Here is an 18,583-nt window from a genome sequence, read left to right on the forward strand (position 1 = left end):
CTGAACCTTTCCGACTGAGACAAGAAGTCCAGTTAAACGTCCAGTAACCTAAACTGAACCGTGGACATGAAGGATTTAGAGGACACGTCTTCTGACTTCATTCAGCATCCTCTTTTCCTTTCAACATCTTTCCATCATAAAAGCAGAGGAGATTCCTGCCTTGTGTTGCCTTGACACTTTCCAGAGATGGCTGAAGTCTGGGTATGTACCAGGTCTCAGCTGTAACAGAAACTGTCAGGATGACTGCGCAGGTAATTTAATACAGTATGAATAAAAATATGTGGATGGAACTACAACAGCTGGAAAGAAGCAAAGTCATTTAAGTTAAAACTTTCTGCATGTATAAATTATAGGCATAAAACCCTTTATCACTAAACCTAAAAGAGGAATAAGTCAGTCAGTTCACAAGCACACAGTTGATTTAGTTAATCTACTAAATCTGCTCATCTTTCCAACAGATGGCAGGTTGACACGATGAACAACCCTGAAGAGACAACCGATACTTCCACAAAAAACAGAACCTGCTGTTAGAACAGCTCACCGAGCAACAGTCCGGGCAATCAATACAGAACCAGAACCACAGGTCCAGGCAGGCCCAGACAGGTCCAGGCAGGCCCAGATAGGTCCCTCACAAGTCCAGACACGTCCACACAAGTCAACATAGGTTATGAAACAGGTCCAGACAGATCTGCATAGCTCCAACACAGGTCCAGAGAGGTTCACACAGGTCCCAAACAGATCCAGAGAGGTTCACACAGGTCCCATACAGATCCAGAGAGGTTCACACAGGCCTCATACAGATCCAGAGAGGTCTACACAGGTCTCATACGGATCCAGAGAGGTCTACACAGGTCTCATACAGGTCCAGTATAGGTCCAACACTGCAAAAATGGGCTTACAATCTTATTTCCAGCTAAAATCTATTTCTGGTTGTATTGAAAAGGTCAGAAGAGCAGCGGATGTGGAAGATTATTAATCATTTTATTTCTTAGTTACTATAATTACTAAAATTATCGTAATATGAGGAAAAAATTTACAGCACTGGTAGATTTTTTTTCACTGAATTAAAATCTGAATCTTAAATAATTAAATTGTTTTTTACTCATGTTAAAATGGATCACTTTTGCAGTGAAACAGGTTTGAACAGGCTGTTTGGATCAGGAACTGATGCTTTCTGTGTGTGTTCCACAGACTAAGCTGTGACCAATCAATGCATCACCGGCAGAGTAAAGAAGTGTCAGGACTGACATATGAGACTCGGTCTGTTATGGCAACAGAACAGAAGGGAATCCCCTGGTTTGGTGTGTGTGCGTGTGTGAATAACGGGTGTGTCCTTCTCAACCAACAACGACTCACAGCTGAGTCAGAATCAGGCTCTCCAACTGGATTCAGATACGAGACGTTTAAACGCTGAGACACTGCATTGAGCACTTCTATTTTCTTAACATCCACACTTAGAGTGTTCATAGTGTGTGCAGCAGCTCTTCAGGATATTAGAAGGACATGTGTATTAAAAATATTTACAACTGGATGACTGCATTTAAAAAGTACATTCAAATACACACCTGATGGAGTAAAGATGGTAGAACAAAGCAGCTAGCTAGCACTGGGCAGATGAACATTAACATGTTTGCTAATTCTTGTTCAACCTCAATTACAAAACAACTGACTGTGTAAAATGTAAATAAAACCAGAATTCAATGATTTCCAGATCTGATCAACTCATATTTTATTCCCAGTAGAACATTAACAACATATCAAAAGTTGAAACTGAGATATTTTACCATTTCATGGACAATATGAGCTCATTGTGAATCTGATAGCAGAAAATCTATAAAAAGTTGCAACTGGGGCAACAAAAGGCTGGAAAAGTAATTAAAAACAACTGGCAGAGCATTTAACAAATAATTAGGTTAATCGACAACAGGTCAGTAAGATGACTGGGTATAAAAGGAGCATTTTAAAGAGGCAGAGTCTCTCAGATGTAAACCTGGACAGAGGTTCACCTATCTGAAACAAACTAAACTTTGTGGAACAGTTTCAGAAAAATGTTCCTTAATGTAAAATTGTGAAGACTTTGAAGATCCCACCATCTACAGTGTATCATAAGAGTCAGAGAATCAGGAGGAATCTCTGTGTGCATGGGACAAGGCTGGATGCTGGTGATCTTGTGGTCCACAGCCGGCACTGCATTAAAATCAGACACGATTTTCTACTGGAAATTACTGCATGGACTCAGGAAGACTTCCAGAAATCACTGTCTGTGAACACAGTTCACCCTGAAATAAACAAATTTAAGTTAAATCTATCATGCAAAGAAGAAGCCAGATGTGAACAGGATACAAAAACACTGCTATTGTATCTGGACCAAAGCTAATTCAAAATGGTTTGAGACAAAGTGGAAAACTGTTCTGTGGTCAGATGGATGAAAATGTGAAATTCTTTCTGGAAAGCATGGATGGAGTGTCCTACAGACTAAAGAGGAGAGGGAGCATCCAGCTTATCAGTGGACAGTGAAAAGCTGCATCTCTGATGGGATGGGGCTGCATTAGTGCCTATGACGTGGGCAGCTTCCACATCTGTGAAGCTCCATCAATGCTGAAAAGTACATGGAGGTTTTAGAGCAACATCTGCTCCATCCAGACAACGTTTCTTTCAGGGAAGACCTTGCAGATTTCAGCAAGACAATGCTGAACCACATCCTGCATCCATCACAGCAGCATGGCTTCACAGGAGAAGAGTCCGGCTGCTGAACTGGCCTGCCTGCAGTCCTTGTACTACGAAGCTAATTTTTTTCTTATTGAGGTACCTAAAGGGTAACCCTGGGTTTCCCGTCCTCCGACGCTGGTTCACTTCTTACCGGGATCAATCACCATGGTAACTTAAACTGAACAGCTAACCTGCTCCGAAGGAGGTTATGTTCTGGATTAGAGATCAATGAGTATAAAATCACCACCTCCTGACCAATCAGTTATTCTGGAAAATGGCCTGTCCATTCTTAGAGCATCCTGTGTGGGTTGTGGGGAGAAAGAATTTTTAGGGATAGATGCAATCCTTTTGATGTCCCTGATGACATCCTATACAAAAATGTCCAGATTTTCATTGGATGGACTGCGCCACATTTGTCAACTGATGGGCTGCAAATACTATCAAATAAATTCTGTCGATTTGATCCATACAGCAGGGACGATGTGAAGAAATAAAGCCTTCAGATTCATAGTGAGCTGAAAAAAATGGTAAAATGTCCCAGTTTCAACATCTGATAGGTTGTTTATGTTCTACTGGGAATAAAATATGGGTTGATGAGATTTTGAAATCATTGGACATGGTTTTTATTTACATAATCCCAACTTCTTGGGAACTGAGATTGTACAGGACAATATTTTGCTGTCTTGTTTTGTGGCTCCTTAAATAAATTTGACTGATTTGTATTTAATGAGAATAAATGGTTTTAATATGTGCAGGGAAAAGTTCTGCAACATTGTGGGACAAAGATTTTAATTTTCCCAATTCAGAATCCAATTTAATTTGAGTCATTTCATGTCTGCTTTCTATACTGCTTAGTCCAATTAAGGGTTGCAGCGAAGCTGGAGCCTATCCCAGCAATAAACAGGCGAGAGGCAGGGACAGGCGACTAGTCCATCGCAGGGCAAACACAGAGAGACAAACAACCACTCACACTCACTCCTAGGGAGAATTTAGAGTGACCAATTAACCTAACATGCATGTCTTTGGACGGTGGGAGGAAGCTGGAGTACCTGGAGAGGACCCATGCATACACTGGTAAAAGAAGAGGGAGTGCAACACAATGTTAAACATCACCCTGGAACTACTTTTTTTTTTTTTTTTTACAGATGTGCTGATGCTATCAGTGGCCTTTCACTCCACACAGAAAGGCCACTGTTCCAACCTTCTCCAAGCCACAGTTCAAACCAGGAGCTAACCACCACCATGCAGCCCTAATTTAAAATCCCTTGAGTTTAGTTTTTATTTATCAGACTTTCCGCTTTCATCAGTTTCTGATTCATCAGCATGTTTTCGTATGTGTAAACTGAAACGACTCACAATGGTGTGCTGAAGGACTGCTGTGCTCGTCTGTGAATTTTCTCCATCTATTCCAATTCCACTGCAAGGTTGCCCATTTCTATTTTTGTCCACACATTAAACAACACGAGATCTCAGCAGGAAGCAGGTGGTTTGTTTGCTTGTGTTGTTTATGCCCCATTTTTTCCCAGGCTATCTGCTCACGTGCACACACACACACACACACACACACAAGGCTGAACCCAGTCTAAGGAGGAAGAGGAGGAGGACAATGAAGTCAGGACACATGGGAACATGAGAGGGTGATACAGGTACAGAGATGGTGTGTGGGAGGACGGTCAGAATGATCAGAAAACATCGAAATATTATGGAAAAAATAAAAAAGTAGGAGGATGAGAGCTGGAAAGAAGGAATGCTTCTCTGTTTGTTGTGCTTGCTAAATATGGAAATGATCCCTCTGTGTTTTCATGACTTTTTTGAGAAACTGAGAAACAAATTTCACCCTCACCCTTTTAGCCAACATGTAACCGGATATCCATGATGTGGCTGTGGGTTTCCCCTCTCTGCGCCACCTGTTACTACACCTGCTGACAAAATGACACCAATAGAAACTCACCACCAGCCTCAGCTGCTTTTACAACCAGTTAAAGAAAGTTTGTTGATTCTCTCATCCGTGCCAGCAGCCTCAGGCACATCATCACATTTTCCTCCCACAAATCTGAGGTTGTAGGCGTCATATGGGGGGTGTAAAGCACATATGTGACTCTACCTCTGGAGAAAAGAACAAGAACAACAAGAGAAAAGAGGCGACCAGTTTTCTTCTAGATCATGAGAAGAAAACCAAGATTCGTGATCAGGAGAAACAGCTCCAAGTTTTCTCATATGAGGGACACCAAACCTTGATGATACTGACCAACAGTCTGATCACAGTCCGTGATTTTAGCTGAATGTTATATCAGAGCTAAAGGAACTTAAATGCTATGTAGGGCATACAAAGCTGGCCCACAGTCACTAATACAACCATCATATAACCCCTAATGTCAAGTACTAACCTTTAATGTATGTATGTGCTACTGGATGCTTGAATTTCCCTCGGAATCAATAAAGTATCTATCTATCTATCTAACTATCTATCTATCTATCATATTATGAGAATTTTATCATAAAAGATTTTAAAACTGAGCCATTGAGGTTTGAAAACTTATGACAAGGTGTCCCATCGATGTTATGTATGATGTTTCTTTCAGGTGCAACCTCTCCAAAGATGGAGACAGTGTGCCAGAAGAGGAGCAGACTGAAGAGATACTTAAAAAAATCTACAAGACAAAATTGCAGAAGCATAACTTTATAAATACAGTAACAATAAAGTCCCTTTCTCTCCTACTTTTTCCCAGTGATGTTGATAGGTTTTCCATGTAGTGAGCCCCCAGGACCCACAGGTGGTGATTTGAGTGGGTCCCTGGGAAATTCAATGGGTCCCAATCAAAAAAAATGTTTTATCTTTGTCTTATATTCTTCTATTTCTTAAATTGTAGTGTTAAATGCCTTTGATGGTAGTATGGTTATAATTATTGGACATACTCATGTTTGTTAATGATATTAAAGAAATAAAGTTTAAAATCTAAAAAGGTTACATACAATGTTTTTTTTTATTATAACGCAGACTAAACAAACAACAGGCATCATAAACAACAACAAATTATGATTCACTAATATCTATTAAGTTTCATTGTCTCCTTCGCCACTTGCCTCCCCTGTTCCTCCACCTGACCCTCTGTCTTCCTCTACCTCACCTGTGTCATGCTGTTCTGCATCTAACCACTAGTCTACTCTTGCCTGTCAAACATTTAGTCCATATTCGAAAATGTAGTCTTTAATCAGGAGCTGGTCTAATGTGGTCTTGGTTCCCAAAAATTCAGTGGAATCGTCCTTTATGTACACTGCAAATCTCAGCGTTGTTTGCATGCGTTGACACTTTAGAGAAGCTCTTTCTAACATTAGCTCTGTTGTCGGCTGGAAACTGACCAATCAGAAAATAAGACTTGTTAGCCACAATCTCTGCCTTTGAAGTCTCTAGCTGCTGAGCAAGCGAGGACTGTTTAGCCAAGCGTGCAGCCACAGAACTGAAAGCACGCTGGTCACCGCCATGGTCCATTTTGGTTGTTTCCACCAATATGGACACATGTGTACAGAGTGGATTGATGACAGCGATTCTGTGCTTGCAAATACTGTGTTATTCCTTTTCAGTGCAGAAATACCTCCTCGCAATTTCTATTTCCACTCACTGGTCCTAATTTACTCGCATGTATCACATACATGGTGTTTACCGTGCACGCGGTCCACTTTCAAGCGTGCCCTTTTTGAAACTAAAGAAATGCCACAGAACTCTGCATGCTGTGTTCACGTGCAGAGCAGATGTCTGACAGCAGAGGAGCCTACCGCTGCTGCGCTTCTGGAGACGGAAATGCGGGTTCTTTTAAAAAATTTTGATGTGCATGTCAAACAATTTAATTCTCGCCATTTTGAAGACGTGGCACGAACAAAGTAGCCTTGGCAGCTGAGTCGGTGTAGTGGAAACACTGAAGTTTCTTTTGCTAGCTACTGTCATTTTAAACACATTGTGAACATGATTTGTTGTTCAAAGTGTATCGTTTTTCATGGGAAAAATAAGGCGCGTCTCTGGGACTCATCGATAGTAAGTTTACTGCATCCTTTCATATTTTAATGTGTCAGGGACGCAGGACGCTTACCTAGCAACATCACAATTTCCGGTTTAAAAACACTGAGTTGGACGCTTCTGACAGATGAAAACAGGAATTCTGCTTTGAGGACATTTCCTATATGACACACTGAGTCAAAGATGACACATGAAGCCGTATGACAGTAATGAGGTAATGAATCCTTGTTAATGCTTCCCCACACAGGCAGCCAGCAGGTGGCGCTCTTTATGACTGTATCAGCATGTCAACGCAGCGACTCCATCTCGCAGCATGTCAGAGTGACTGTGTTTCACAAGGTTTCCGTTTCCCCATCCCTAGAATAATACAGTATTTTTCCATTTAACCTGAATCCTTTCACTTGAGAAACATTTCAGGAAATCTCTGTTATTAAAGGGTGAACATCCAAATATTAGGTTTAAATCTTATTAATTTATTGTACATTGTAAACTAGAAACGCCTTAAACTGACATGTTATTCACTGAAATGTAAAACTACAAAGTCAGATAAGAAATGACACATTAGTGAATGGGTTTGTATAAATCTTTTGACCCACGTTCATTTAACGGGACCCTTGTATAGCTTTTATTTTACACACTATTTGATAAAATGTGTTTTTTTCTGAAAACAGAAGGATGAGTGGGACAGCGTACACTTCCCATCACTGTCAACGTCATGTTTTTTCTTTGTCTTCCCTGGCCTCAATCATCACAACTCAGAGCCTCTCCACTGTGATTTGGATAAAAAAAACCTTTTCAGAAAACAAAGCAGAAACAGCCTGAAAACATGATCAAACAAAAACATGTAACCGATTCAAGCGGCTCTTTTTACCCAGCAGGAGAGCGTCGGCTCTTTGTTTTAATAGTTCACTGACTTCAGTCACATCAAATAAAATCTGAAATGCGCCGCTCCATTAAAAAAAATAAATAAATAACTAATAATAATAATTAAAGCTCATCTTCATTTTTCATCAAGAGATTCTAATCAAATCATCTTTTACCGACCTGCTGGGCAAAAACAGGGCGCGTTCCCTTTACTTCCAAACCAGTTCACATGGATGAGAATCCATTTATATAATAAGGCTGGATTAAAAACTCTCCTCCCAGACTCATTTAAAATGAACTGTGTTCATTGTCTTAAGTTCACTAATGCTGTCGGACAATCAAACTGAGAGGATAACCTCATTCAATCAGCTGGCTTAATGCAGAAAAATTATAAGCATCATCCTGCTGAAAGTAGCATCAGAAGATGCTACACTGTGGTCCTAAAGGGATGGACATGGTCAGCAATACTCAGAAAGGCTGTGTTGGTTAAACCAGGCCATGTTGGTACTACGGGGCCCAAAGTGATCCAAGAAAATATCCCCCACACCATTACACCACCAGTAGCTTGAAGCATTGAGCCAAGGCAGGATGGATCCATGTTTCATGTTTCCACCAAATTCTGAACCTACCATCTGATTGTGGAGCTGAAATGGAGACTCATCCGACCAGGCAACCTTTCTCTATCTTCTATTGTCCAGTTTTGGTGAGTCTGTGAATTGTAGAAGAAGTTTCCTGTTTTTTAGCTGACAGGAGTGGCAGTCGGTGTGGTCTTCTGCTGCTGTAGCGCATCTACTCCAAGCCTGGCTGTGTTGTGTGTTTTCATGTGTCTAGTAATCCTGACCACCTGAACTGACTCACCTCATAATACAAACTGAAATTTGATCAAACAGAAAAGATAGAACAAGTTATCCCCTTGACTTGGAAATATATATATATATATATATATATATATATATATATATATTAGTGCTGGGCAACGATTAAAATTTTAATCGCGATTAATCACATTGTTACGCGCAAAATGTCTCTTTCCTTTAAAAAAAGGTCTACAGTTATAAAAAGAAAATGCAGTAAGTTTTGGTTTACAAACACGACATCAGGGGTCTAAAACCTGAAACTCTGGAGCTGCAAGTGTCTCTCTGGACCTTCCACAATGTCTCTAAATAAGTGGCTAAAATATTTTTTTTTAAATCTATCTTTATTGTCATTAGGTTGGAAACCATGGACTTTTTTTCCTTTCTTTTACATCATTTTCCACTAATATCTACATTCCTTAACAGAAAGTCTGTTTATCCTCTTTTTTTTTTTTTTAAATAAAGGTTTTATGTTTTTCTTTATTTTAAAACCTTAAAAATGGAAATAAAAATGTGGTTCTTCAAAAATAACAAACATCCTATGGTGGTTCTTCATTAAAAATATATATTAACTTGCCTTTTTGAAAAGTCTGGTAACATTTGCGTCTCTAAAGGAGTTTTATTTAGCTGGCTGAGGGAAAAATGACTCTTTGGATTGGAAAGGTTGCAGACCCCTGCACTAAACACATAAAGGTTTAGCAGCAATTTTCAGATAAAATATTTCTTCATATATATTCATTAAATCAAATATTTATGAGAAAGAAGGATGAAATGTTCAGGATTTACTAACTAAAAGGTAAAAAGTCAGCAGGATGAATTTAAAGCTGTGAAGGTGCTTCCTTCTAAACACAGAAGGAACAATATGTGATGAATATCAGCATCAGGTGAACAGACAGAAAGCAGGATGAGAATCTCACAGCTTCTAGATGGTGAGGAGAGAGAAATATTCACAATATGCACAATAACTTCCATCCATGCACCTTCACTGCTTCATCGTCCAGATTTCTGGCCTATAATTTCTCTAAACTTTAATTTTCAGCCTCCGCTACCGGGAGCTAAGGGTTAACATCTCGTTCCGGGTGTAGCGTCAGGTCTGTAGATGTAACTATAAACATGTGTGGTATCCACAGAAAGTCCAGAATCTCAGCTACCAGCTCAGTAAAACCATTTCTATCACCAACAAACACAGTTAAGACAACACATTATTTAAAGAGCAGCTACACAAAGTCCGAAAAATATGTAAACACAAATTATGTCTCCCCGTGTCCACCCCACGGCATGAACACGAACAAACGGCTCCTCTACTGAAAGCTCACATCTCACAGATTCCACAGCTGGAAGTTTCATCTCGCTACGACCAAGATTCACTGAACCAGAGGCAGAAGAAGACCCGATTTATGCTTCACGATTGTAAAAGTCAGAAAGCATGTTTTACCTTTGCTGTCTTGCATAAATTAAAACCGCATTTATTAAAAAAAAATTATAATAAAAAAGTTTCCCGTCCAAAAATGACGATGTTCTGTCCATCTGCATGTATTTTGACAAAGAGAAACGACGGTTCTTTTTTTCTTCTTCCTGTTCCAGACAGAAAACCTCCCTTTAATAAACCCGCTCTCTCCCGATCACGTCAGGCGCACCGCTGCAGCAGGGAAGAGGGACATGGACGCCATGTTTCTGTCATCAAAGCCAGCGGCCAGCAAAAAAAAATTAAATAAAATAACGTGCGATTAAAAAAATTAACGGCGTTAATTAAGCATTGCGTTAATTAAGCGTTGCGTTAACGCGCGATTAACACGTTAACATGCCCAGCACTAATATATATATATATATATATATATATATATATATGTTTAAACTTATAAAATTTAACCTCATGTGAACACATGAGGAATTATAGTTACTTTTATTAAAATATTACATTTAATTTCTTCCATGCTATTTTTATATTTACTAAATTCATCCTGGGGGCCACATTGGAGCCTCTGGAGGGCCAGTTTTGGCTCCCAGGCCACATGTTTAGCACCCTTGGATTACACATTTGTTATATTACGCAGTTAGACAGGCAGACCTGATGCAGTGAACGGTGAGTGTATTTCTTTTCTCATTTTTTTTGTCCATCAGTATCTTGTGGCACAAATCATAGATGGTAGCTGACAGCTGCACTTCTCGACGCTAAATATCATTTACTTTATTCATTCATTGTGCAGGGACTGAGCAGGAATGAAAACCAAACATTAAGTGATACTCCACCCAAAATCACACATCCCTTAATCACATGTATTTAGATTCCTTGCAGAGAATGAGGCTGCAACCAACATGTTTTACAGTAGGTTTTAGTAAAAAAGATCCCAACTGTCAGAACTTGGTGCAGCTAATCACTTCACTGAAATGTTTACATTGCTTTAAAGAAGGCTAAACTTTCAACATTAAATAGACACTGAGGGGAAAACTGTGGCTGTGTCAGTAATGAGTCCCAGAGAACTATTCCTGCAGCTCATCTTAGCTTCATTATAATATGACTTTTACTGTTCACTGTTCTTGTTGACACCATTTTTGGCAGTTGCAGGGAAAAAAAGAAGGTATAAAAATCGACCGTAGAGTTTCTGCTCATTCCCAGAGCTGACGGGCTGGTTAACATGTGGACATTTCACAACTACAGCAACAGACATTTCCCTCAGATGGAGAATTTCACAATTTCTGAACTCATATTTATGGAACTTATGATAAAAACAGGGGTATTATTTGCCACGTGTTAGCAGCAAACTGTGCTAAACATATATGCCAAACTCACGCCATCATGTCATCAAGTCTCCTACAAAGGTTGGACCTAAACTTCATGAACAGCAGTCCTTGTTCTGGTCAGATCCTCTGAGAAGTTGAGGACCACTCTGTGATTGGCCAAAGGACGATGCTCAAAGTGGTGTGAAACCTTGAATTAAATATCTCTCATCTACACCAAAAACCCAGACATACTTCTTTCATTACACAATGACCAACAGATCCCACAATCAGATCTGTCCCAACTTGAAAGTAAAGACCTGGTTCGTGAGTTCACAGAGGCCAAACAGCAGAATAGACAAACAACTACTATCACCGGATCACTAAAACTTGGAGTCAGTCTGGGAAGTAAAACTCGCTGGAGAAGCAACTGAATGGGCTGCAGAGCCCCATCACAGGAACCAGCTAACTCATTCGGGCTTTTAGTTAAAGAGATTGGAACAGTCTGCAAACTAAAACAGGACGTTTCTGTAGTGAATCCAGATTCGGTTACATCTGTTACCATGACAATGACACTTTCTCCACACAGGGAAGTCAAACAGCTGAAAACCTGAATGCTTACTTATCTACAAAACAGTTAAAGGGAGGCAGAGATGGTTCAACGGACAAATCCCTGTCCACACAAAGCCATCATTATACAAAAAGAGCCGAGGAGCAATGAGTGCATGCAGCCTCTTTCTAATAGACTCACATTCAGACTCATGTTTTCTGATCCCTGCTGCTGCATCTTTAAGCAGATCTCTGGGCCAACAACTAATTGTGGACAAAATCTCAGAAATCTACAAAGCATCTGAACTAATTTCAAGAACGGGTTGCTATTTTTAGCTAAAGCATGTCATGTTCTGTCCTTAATGCAGAAAAAAAGCCCTGAATGTCGCTGCTTCAGATTGCCATTTAAGGACACAGTTCTCCATCTGGGAACTGTGTACGCTGGAATTTTACAGCGAGGAAACTAGTTTAACCTTCAGTTGGACCACAGTGGAAAACACACAAAGCTGTCTGACATAAAATCTGATGACCACTGATGAAAAAAAAACTGACAACACATTAACCATCCCACTCCTGCCATGGATGCAGCCTCAGTGTAATTACATTATTGTTGGCAGCCTTCAGCACAAGCACATATAAATTCTGTTTACTGATGGGGCCATCAGAGGAGAACTGCTGGTAAGACCATGCATCACAGCAGATAATCATAACTGCCCCAGCCTGACCTGATTACTCATGATCTAAACGCTTTCTGAAAAACTAGCGTCATAGATTAGAAGATGCATAATGCACAAAAGCCTCAGAAGATAAACCCTCCTAACTACCAAATCACCAGCAGTGTAATCTTGTTGGGGAAAGGGTTGGCCTTTTCTTCTTTCCACCTTGTTTAGAAGCAGCCAATACGACTGAAACACAGGACAGAAGGCCCGCGGGGGTTGAGTCCAAGGTCATCAGGGCACATGTCCCTCTGTTGTAGCAGGGTCTGCTCTGGCTGCTCTCCAGCTCCCCTTTGGCCATTTTGACAGAACAGGCCATGTTTGGTAAGCTGCAACAAAGAGAGGAAACGAGGCAGAGCAGAGCTGCTCCACAGAAACACTTGTCTGACTTCAGATAGAACGTGCTGGGCAGAATTTCATCTCAAATTTATCAGGTGGCCTGATCCTCTCTGTCATGCGATCCTACTGGAGAAAGAAAGATATTATTGCTTCTTTAATGTCCATGTTTTAACCAACAATAGATGCGTTTACATGGATCACTTTTGATCTGATCGTATGTCTAATCAGGACAAGAATGCATCATGTAATCAAATACAGAGAAAAAGAAAGTAAAGCAGAATTATAGTTTATGGAGAGTGAGAAGAAAGTAAAAGGAAACAAAGTCTACACGAGGCTCAGTCAGAAGTATACTCTATGCAGTTTCACTTTTTTTTAAGTCTGGCCTCTTTCCATTTCTTAAGGGCATCGTATCCTCTGCTGTGAATTAGGCCAATATTTTGGCCTTATTCTGATCTGCTTTGATTTCATATTCATTGTTGAAAAAGCACCACCTAACCTGAATCCCAGGCCCCCGCTCGCTCACAAGAGGAGAACCACCACAGCTCTAAAATCACCAACTTAAGTCTCTGTCAAGTTATTGGTTTCACCTCATACTTAAAAGATTAAAAAAAAAAGGACTAGCTTAAAAACCAGCTGTTGTTTGTTTTTGCAATTCACACATGACAAACACACACCTCAAACTGGTGTGGTGGAATCAGCTGAGTGACGACAGTGGTAAGCCCCACGACGCCGGCATGATGCGTTCTGGTTGTTATTACCTCCTTACCGGCTCAGAGGCATACTAGCAGTGGACGAATCTTGATACCTTTTCCACCTGTGTACTTTCACACAAGACTCGATGCTCAAAGAAGGGGCATCATCATCATCATCATCATTAACCACACAAAGTGCCTTCTGACTGTAAGTTCATCTCATTTGTCTGATTTCAGTCCCTTAGTGCTGATATATTCTCTGTTAACTTTGTGTTAAGTCTGTGGTAAAATACCAGCTGGGGTTAAAAACATCCGCTGGAAACATCTGGAAAGATCATGATGCAGACACAGTCCACCAGGATAAGATGCTGATGGCTCTTCTTTGTACACAATGTGTGAAGCAACAAATGGAGACTTTCAGCTGGCCAGTGAACAAATACATCAACACAAAGTCTTGTTAAATCCCTCAGCTGCCTTTACATTCAGTGTCGCCATGATGGTTGTGCTGAAATGTGTACTCCTGATGCCATCGCAACTCACACAACTGAAACAGTTTTCCTCACAGCTTGATGTCTAGCCTCTGAGGATGATCCTTTGGAGCAGCCTGACTTACAGCATCAGTCTTCTCAACATTGTTCTGGGCCTTGATCAGAAAACTCTTTTCCACAAAGTGAAGCAAACAAAATCCAACATTTTCCTGACTGTGTTGCCAGCCACAAAAAAAACAACTGTATCCACTGATCCAAGCTGTCTGGGTCGGTTAGGGAGCTGACTTTTGTCAACTTGTCTTCATGACCAGAAACACATTCTCTCTGAGACATCTCCAAAACAAAAACGAAGCACAGAGAAGTAGAGATGGATCACTCGGATGTCCTGGCAACCCGTCAGTGTGCACACTGTACACCGACAGGTATCTTCAGCTAAAGTCTGACTGTCTTTATGATCTGCACCCTCAGGATTTGTGCACACTGACTTCCCCTCGTGTTCATACAGAGAGCGGCAACATAACATCTCAGCTCCTTCAGACTGAAACAGACTACACAATACCTTCCAACTTCAGAACCTGGAGATGCATTTACAGACCTGTCACTGCTTTTAGTTTTTTTCAATATTGAATTCTTAGTGTGTTTTTTGTTGTCTGTTTTTATTATAACTGTATTGTGAACTGACTGTTTCTTGTTTCTGGGTCTTCTTTGACAGGACTCCATTAAAACAAAGACCTGTGTGACCTGAGTGATCCTTCTGGTTAAATATTGGCTGAATAAATAAATCAAATTCTGCTTTTAAAATGGTCGCAGTGGATAACGTACACACTCCAGCTGGGCGCACTGGCTGGAAAATTTGACCATACAAAGAAATCCAGCAGGAACTGTGACGTGACAGTGGCAAACACATTCCAGACTCCTGGATAAACCAAGTTCCTTCCAAATTAAAATACTAAAACACACATATACCTTTTTGTTTTTAGCTCTGGGTTATGTTTATAATGATGATAGAGTTTAAACACTGCAGGTTAGACAGAAAACATGGATAACCAGGACACAGGCCCTTTAATCGCCTCCACTCATCTGCAATGTGAGTAATGGTTTAAAGGGAGTAACTATTTAACTATTTAATAGTTAGGTTATTATTAACTCCTTCTCTAGTTCCCTCATGTCATATTAAGTATTGAGGGGACATACAACCAGGAAGGAACTGCTGTTGTCTGTTTTATCATCTGCAGGTTTCTTTTCATGTTGTTTTTATCCTTCAGCTTCTCTCTATCTGGCCATGACGCAGCCCGGCTCTGCTTCACTGGTCTGACTGGTTGTGTTCCAGTACCACAGCTGACGTCAACTTCATCCCTACAGGTTTTTTTGTTTGCTTTTTTTTCTCTCCATATTTAGGTAGATCATCAGTTCTTTCCCTCACAGTCAGCCCATCCACTCTGGGCAGGAAGCCAGTGTTTATTTTCACCAGTCCATGCCCAGTAACACGCATGCTGAGTGGGGGTGTCTGAGCCAGGCATGCTGCTGCTGCTGGGGGTGCTGCATCTCCATCCAGCCCTGCTCTTTCTGTTGCAGCTTTAAAAACAAACCCAGCAGAAAAACCAGACCAGCTGGGCTCCGATTTCCTCAGCAGAAACATCACTGCATGCGGTCATCACTCACTAGAGCCAATGTTATGCTGGAAAAAGACCAAGTTCATTCCGGTTTTCAGGGGGGGAGGGGCACTGATGTAGGAGGAAAAGCATTGTTAATGTGAGAAGAAATGAGGAGGCGATGAGGGTTTTGCACAGGGTTTTCCCAAGCTGTGATTGGGAACAGTGAATGCAGCAGCGGAGGTGTGGGAGGGACAGATTCGTGGAAACTGCAGAAAAACAAATGTGTGAATTTTATCAGCTCCAGGGGGAAATTCAGCCGAATGAAAACCGGACTGAGACGGCTGATACACGAACCGAACCCGTTTGGATGTCACGTCTGGTTGGACACTGAAAAATGCCTTCCTGAAATAAGGACGAATCTCGCTTCGTGACTCTGCAGCTTCCCGTGGCTGCTCACCTCAGACACTAACCGTAAGAAAAAACTGATCCACGCAAACATCTGACCCACGCATACAGATGACCCACGCAAACATCTGACCCAGCAGCACTAACCTTGGTCGGGTCTCCTTCTGTGATCCACTTGTTAGAACACAAACCGAACACCATGGATCTCCGGGTAAGTTTCCTGACAGTCGGACAGAACCGCAGCTCCTCCGGACTGGACCGGAGCCGGAATCCAGGCAGGAGATCTGCTGAGAAGTGGGTCAGAGCCAGACCGTTTTTCTCACGGTTCCGTCGGCAAATAGCGGAGAAAGGTTGTGTCTTCAAACAGCTGTTTTTCCAAAATGGAGTTTGTCGTGTGTGAGCCAATCAGAGCGGAGCTGTGGGGGCTCCCGCTCCTCCTGTGGGCTGGATCCACAGCCACATCCACACTGCTACCCTTGGAAGATTTTTCCCCCCCCTTTGTTGTCCTGTATGTCACTGCGGATTTATTTTAGGTACAAATCAAACAGCCGCTGAGTTGGAGGAAAACCCGGAACCCCACACGATTATTTAACTGTTGATGATACAAAAAAAAAAGGATGCAAATCACAAGTTTTATCATGACATTAAATCAGTTCACAGGATAAAGACTCAATGTTAGCTGACATAAAAACCATATGATTTGGATCAGATCATATTCAGACCGAGAGATCCACACGAGACGAAATCACAGCTTATTTAACACAATCAAATTCATTCAGATATAATCAGAAAAATCAAATTTTATTTCTGAGCTCAGTCAGACATTTAAAAGAAAAACAATTTGTTCTTGGAAGAAAAATAGACTGCACCATATTATGAAAGTTGATTGTGTGCAGGGGCCAGGAAAGGTGGGGCCAGGAAGGGTCACAAATTGGGGAAAAGGTTGGCACATAAATTTAGGCCCTTTAACCTCTTCTTGACGATGTTTTTATGCCACCTGTCCAAAATGACATAACCAAGATAAATAAATTATGTTTTATCTAACCTTTAGCCAGGAAGGTTTCAGTTCTCATTTACAACGATAACCTGAGTCAGAGGGGACAGTAAAACATGTGTTTAGAAACAACACAGGTTTATAGCTTACATTGTGAACTCCACCTCTGGTTCCTCTGGATGTGGAGGAGCAGTAGCTCTACTCTGAGCCCCTACTGGATCTAGAGCCCAGCTACCCTGCAGAAGAGACTCATTTTGGCTGCTTGTATTTGCGATCTCATCCTTTTGGTCACTACCCACAACTGGTGACCATAGGTGAAGGTAGGATGCCGAATTAATCCACCTGTAGATCTCTTATTCCATTCGTCCCTCACTAATGAACAAGACCCCGAGATACTTGAACTCCTCCACTTGGGGCGGGACTTCATTCCTGACCCAAAGAGGGCACTCTACCCTTTTTTGGCTGGAGACCATTGGATTTGGAGGTGCTGATTTTCATCCCCACTGCTTCACACTCAGCTGTGAATCACTCCAGTGAGATTTGGAGATCACAGCCTGATGGAGTGAACAGAACCACATCATCTGCCAAAAGCAGAGACCAAATCCTAAAAGCACCAAACCAGATCCCCTCAACTGCACCTAGAAATTCTGTCCATAAAGTTATGAACTGAATCTGTGAAAAGGTAAGCCTTGGGGGAGTCCGACCCTCACCGTAAGCAGATCCGACTTACTGCCAGAGGACCAAGCTCTGGCATCGGTTGTTCAGGGACCAGACAGCTCATTTAAGGGATCCGGTACTACTTCCGGAGCATCTCCACAACAGTCCCCATCAGACATGATCGAACACCTTCTCCAAGTCCACAAAACACTTGTAGACTGGTTGGGTGAACTCCCATGCCCCCAGACTCTGCTCCCAGTCACGTCAGTTCCAGGTCTTAATGTCATTACACATGTGAGCATTAAAGTCTTTCTCAAGGACGCTGGTTCCAGAGCCCAAGCCGTGCATCGAGGTGAGGACAGCTACAGTATATCTAGCCGGAACTGCTGAATCTCATGCACCAGCTCAAAACCTAAATGATGAAACCGATTGGCTACAAGAACAGGAGGTAAAAAAGGAAGTATATTCTCAGCCTTATGCTCTCACAGTCTATATTCTACATGGGTCAAATATCCAAACAAAACAAGGATCTGTGTACAGTCTTTGTGCCTGTTGTTAACCACTTTCATCAGATTAACAAATCCCAGCTTCATGTTTCAGCGTGACAATGATGCCAAACACACCTCTTAAACAGTGAAACCTGGACAGAAAACACACACTGCACCTCTATCATTCACCCATTAAAGCTACTCTGATTAAATATTCACTTTCAAGCTCCTTAAAACTGGACAAACTCTGTATTTTCCTTTATATTAGCAAGTTTAATTTATTTGTTGAATCAGTTTTCCTGACAATAAAAACATAAATGAACTTATTATGAAATGAACAATGTCTCAAAACCTTTCATGCTACTATCATATGCTGTATATTACCATGGGGTAAAGGTGTGCTGAAATATATTTAGGATCGAAGTGTTATTTAAGTGTTGCACCATATTTTTAAAGCGAAATCCTCCTGAATGTAATGCTTTCTCTTTAAAAGGCAGCAACAC

The 18,583-nt window shown here is 41.2% G+C and overlaps 1 protein-coding gene across 1 annotated transcript in view; it reads right to left on the reverse strand.

The window, feature by feature from the left end:
* The window catches only part of pkig (protein kinase (cAMP-dependent, catalytic) inhibitor gamma), a 28,213-nt gene extending 11,882 nt beyond the window's left edge, over positions 1 to 16,331 (reverse strand). The window contains exon 1 of the mRNA XM_042003736.1: positions 16,089 to 16,331. The gene's annotated coding sequence lies outside the window, so the exon portion shown is untranslated. The remainder of the gene's footprint in view (positions 1 to 16,088) is intronic.
* Between the last annotated feature and the right edge of the window lie 2,252 nt (positions 16,332 to 18,583).

This window comes from Melanotaenia boesemani, chromosome 13, assembly GCF_017639745.1.
Source record: "Melanotaenia boesemani isolate fMelBoe1 chromosome 13, fMelBoe1.pri, whole genome shotgun sequence".
Taxonomy (NCBI): domain Eukaryota; kingdom Metazoa; phylum Chordata; class Actinopteri; order Atheriniformes; family Melanotaeniidae; genus Melanotaenia; species Melanotaenia boesemani.